Source organism: Apium graveolens, chromosome 3 (genome assembly GCF_009905375.1).
Source record: "Apium graveolens cultivar Ventura chromosome 3, ASM990537v1, whole genome shotgun sequence".
Classification (NCBI taxonomy): Eukaryota; Viridiplantae; Streptophyta; class Magnoliopsida; order Apiales; family Apiaceae; genus Apium; species Apium graveolens.
In genome coordinates this window covers 10515427-10520878 of record NC_133649.1, presented here as the reverse complement: position 1 = coordinate 10520878, position 5452 = coordinate 10515427, and positions in this window count along the sequence as shown.

Below are 5452 nucleotides of genomic sequence, written 5' to 3'. Positions count from 1 at the left end.
CTCCTTCCTAACCTAATTGTAATATTCCGAGCATATTCCATGTTTCGACTTTTTCGATCCGGCGTACGGTTTGTCCTGCGCGGGTCCCGACGCAACATTTTCGATACAATATTCGTTTCGATAAATCAATAAAACTCGGATTTTCGAGAAACGGGAGCTTTTTATTAAATTATCACAATTATCACCTCGTAATACGTGTAACCAGGCGCTAAGACCAAGACCGTAGTACAAATTGTACTGATTTGGATAATTATCTCGAAAACCGATATCGTTTGGATCAGTTTTTACAAATAAACGTACCATTTTATATCCGGAATGATCCAACGGGATACTAATTTTCCGTAATTATAAATAGCCTTTTACCGTATTTTATTTCGTATCAAAATCATTTGCAGATAGTTAATTCTATAATTTTCAGAGAAAAACCCTAATTACATAAACTGTTCTAAGAATCAAACAGCAAAACGAAGGCGTTACCGATCTCTATTTTCAAAGCTTGAGTAACCAAAACGAAGGATTTGAAGTGTTCTATCAGATTCTGAGCTTTGTTTCACTGCAGAACCAAAGGTTTATTTTCTGAAAATTTATTTATTTTCGAATTAAAATTATTAAAAATATGAATTTTTGTTCGGATGATTGTTTGTATGATTTGATGATTGCATATTGTAGAGCTTGTTTTCCTGATGATTTTCATATGTCATACGTCTGATTTGGAGTTCAATAACATGTTCCAATTTGAGTTTGATTTTCGAATTTTAAAATTAGGGTTTATAACCCGTATGAATGTTCTTAATTGAAAATTGGGGGTTTCTTATTCTGTGATAGATTGATGTTGTGTTATAGTGGGTTGTGTTCTCCGTGAAATTTGCAATCTAGTCGTATAAGTTTCATGAATCAACGAGGTCTGTAAAAGAGGGAGTTAGGTTTTAAAGTTTTCGTCGAACTCGCCGTAAACCGGCGAGATTCTTGATCATTTTCCGGCTAATTCCGGGATGATTAGAATGAATTGATGGCATGGTTGTGTTCCTTGTGAAGTATAGATTAAATCTAGAGTTTGTGGTGGTGGGAGGAAGCCGGAGTTGAGTTCTCCGGCGAACCCGACTGTTTTCCGGCGAAGGGCTGGAAAATTGCAGTTTAGTACCCCAACTTTTGAAAACGATGAAGTTCAGTCCCTGAACTTTCCAGAGTTTGCAAAAGTTGGATTCCTGTTTTAAAAATATTTAAAAATCATATTTCCTATTTATTTTTATTATAAAAATTCATTTTTAATTTCTGAAAATTCTAAAAATTAGTATTTTAATTTCAAAAATTATTTTTAATTCAAAAATAAATCTGAATTAATTAGTTAATTAATTTCAGTTAATTTTTAATTGATTAATTGGTCAATTAATTCGAAAATTAATTGATTAATTGATTTAATTAATTATTAATTGATTTTAATTACTTATTTAATTAGATTTAATTATTTAAAAATGATTTAAAAATTCCGAAAAATAGTTTCGAGCTTTAAAATATTATTCTAAATTATTTTCAAGGCTCGATAATTATTCTAAAATTATTTTGGAGCCAGAATTGGCCAGCCGAACCCTGTTTATTACTCCAAAATTGATCCAACGACCCGTTTTAATTCCAAAAAATGTTTTTAAAATCATTTTAAGTAACCGAAAGCCTGTTTATGACCCGAGACTTCTTTATAAATGGGATGGCATTAATTATTTAACGTATTATGTGTTACATGTGACTTGTTGGTTGACTGTCGGTCTATATGTTCGGTGATTACTTGTTTATAGCGTAACTTTCAATCCGTTAATCGGATTTGAGTAAAACGAAGGGTAGATAGAAGTGTATGTCGAACAGAATGGTATAAGTTAAATATTAATAGATACTTATGATGCCTAGCAGAGTAAGCAAGGTGTAAGAAAGAGAAGCAGGTGATCAGAAAATAGAATTGACATGTAGAAAATACCGCAAGTGATCGGAGGATAGAAGCGAGGCATAAGAGAAACATACGAGTGATTGTTGAATGGGGTCATGAGACAAGTACAAGTGAAGTTGAAATCGATTATGATAAGGCAAGTATTTCTAAACCTTTCTCAAAATACAATGCAAATATTTCTAAATTCTCTTGTGACATATTGTTAATACCCAAAATAGTTCTGTTTTATACTGTACACATTTTGAATCCTTCAGCCTTGAAACTGAGCCACATCATTTGATCTTTGAGCCGTAAGCCTTATTCTTTGTAAACCATTTCTTGTTGATTTACCAGATACTAAACCATACAAATAAGATACTACTCCACAAATATATATCCATCATATATACCAAACACTGGAACAGAATTGTTTACACATACAGAAACTTTTATATTCAACCATACCTTGTGATATCAAAGTACTAAAACCTTGTAAAAACACTATTCATCTAATATCCGATTATCCTACCGGCTGGAGGCCAGTTCTTTTATGTATTTTGACATACCCTTTTTGGTAACTATGAATTTTTACCATGCTCTTTTACAAATATTTTATGGTTATTGATTATGATCTGGTTTTATTGAACTCTATTGTTTATCATATTGAAATGCTTTAGAATTGGATAGTTTTCTTTGTGTGGACCAGATTCGTGGTCAGACTATATCGATGGTCAAGTTAGGCCAATGTGTGCCTTGGATCCAGTAGTTAGAGCAGTGCTGTGTGCTTTGCTCGGGGTTAGTGCGTGACTGATCAGCAGCCTAACCTTGGTTTTAAAAACTTAAAATGAATATCCAATTCTATTGACTGTTTAACAGGAAACTTGATTCTTTTGAAACACCTCGTTTATTATTGTTTAACCTCAGTTATTTATAATATGACTTGCTGAGCTAGTTAGCTCACTCTTGCGAATCTTTTTATATATTCTACAGTTAAGAAGGATACAGTTGATAGCGAGGTTTCTCAGTTCAATGTTCGAGCTAGGATTCCAGATTTTGATTGATCGAGCTAGCAAAAGCTTATGGCAGTAGTGAGATAGCAAGGTTGAAGAATAATTTTTTTTATTTTATTTTATCAGTTTTAAATTAAATTAGTTGGGATGTGGTACGTTGTAATAAAAGTTAAGGTGGTGGCTTGTTTTCATACTTTAACCTGTTGTGATCCGTGGTTATGTAAAGCAGGGTCATTACAAATAATATTTTATATATACAGGTTTATATATTGATTATGTGTTGTGGACCCCAAACTTCTGACCCGGGTTTGGAGGACGCCACACTACAGGCATCTTTCAGAGAGATTAATCTTCAGGTATAAGGGTGGAAAAGAGATAACATGGCCCCTTCACAGAATTCTCAATGAAGGTTATTCAACTTTGGTGATTGTCTTCTCCTCAATCAAGAAAAACTTCGAATTCAACATAGTTGCCAAGAAAATGGTATTAAACAAGATTGGGGAGATAAGGAATAGCTGGAGAGGGCCAAATGCACTCCCAAGAGTATTGACAATTCCTTTTACTTGAGATATGGTGCATTTGAGGCCATTCTGGATAATGGAGTTCAAGGATGAGAAATACATCAGAAGATTCTTTAGATTGGAAGATCAGCTAAAGATTGCAAGCAATGAAACTCTCAAGGAAATGCAAGAAAAGCTGGATCAGATAAATGAGGATGAATCAGAATTTTACAGGCAACTCCAAAATCAAATTGAAGAAAATAATGTGAAGCTGGGAAAGAAGTCAAGGCAATCAAGGAAATGATCTAAATTTGCTCAATCTAGAGGAGCACCTTGAAAATGATCTGTAAGACTCTCTACAAATCTTTCTTTGTGAGAACTTTTGATAAATTGCAGCACTTGTAAATTTTATCTACTTTATTTCATTCTGTATTCATAGAGTGTTTTGTTATCATCAAGTTTCTCTTAATTTATGGCTACAATTCTAGTAGATTGTTAGGAATATGTTGTGTACTTGATGATAACTTGAACAAAACACTTAGTAGATTTTAGTTAAGTGTAATTGTAGCTTTCAACGGATGATCATTTCAACATCCGTTGAAAGAGTAGCTTATATAACAATAAATTTAGTAGCACAATCCTGCATATCCAAATGGCTTAATGAAATAGATGTTGTAGAATATATAGGTCATATTGACTACTAGATTGATATGCAAGATAGGTTGGTTAATTGTAAATATCAGATGCCTTGTAATCTTGCATAAATTAAATGGAGTTAACTTCCAAGAAAACAGTCTCAACGGATGATCAACTAAAGCTTCAACGGATGATTCACGTAGTCTCAACGGATGATTAGCCAAAGTTTCAACGGATGATCAACCACAGTTTTAATAGATGATTCAATGAAGCTTCAACGGATGTTTAAATTCAAAAGAGCAGTTGATAGTGACTTGACAGTCACATGCGTTGATTGTATGAAAATGGAATGTGGCAGCCTATTTGCAGGATTTAGAGAACAAAGAAGCATGTCCATTTCCATGCTAAATAGAAGATATTCAAAGATGCTGGATTGAGAAATAAAGCAGCATGAAATTAGACTTGAAATATTTTGTCTTATTTACTTGTCTTTTTATCATGTAACTTGGTGATATATAAACCAAGAGTAGCAAGTTGAATAGTATCCAAGTTAGTAAGCACTTACCAGAGAAATAGATAAGACAAAATCTGTAAAGAATTTCTCTATTCTTGTTGTTCAAATTGTAAGCAGCTGTGTATAATTTTGTAACACAGAGTTCTCTACTTAATATATATCTCTGGTGGAAAAGTTAAATCCACCAGAAAGTTTTGAAGTACTTGTATTTAAATACTTTGTGTTTTGATTTCTACACTAATTTCATTCCGTATCATTGCTAAATCAAACACAGTTATTTATTTGTAGAAGAACTGTTCTTAAAATAAAAAAGAAGCCAGAATTCCATTCAACGCCCCCTTCTGTAATTCTTGTTTAGATTGTTTGGGAATAACATCAAGAATTTAAAATTTTGTAATTAAAAATATCAGTAATACATTGTATCACCTAAAAAATGATAAACTTTAATAAATAATTTATAGTTTGAATGAGTAGATATCTGTAGTTTAGTACTTAGTATTGTTTAATAAACAATATGAATAACTGGATCGTTCTCTGTTCAGACATTTTGGAATGATTCTCTTCTTAACAAATGATGCCTAGATTTTATTTAAAAATCTGGAATTGATAAAATAACGTATTTATATAAGTTTTTTTTGTGCTACCTTTTGAATAATCAAAAGTAATTGATTTGAATTTCATTTAAAATTTAATTCATTCAGATATTAGTACAAAAGATTAGAATTAGAAATAAAAAAATCAAATCATAAAATTTAAAATCTTCATTTCAAATATTCCCAAACTGACCAATAATTTATGCAATTTTGACTTATTTCACATCCTGTCGTTGTGAATTTTGATGATGCCGGACTTAAGGGGTGAACTGATCACATTGGGC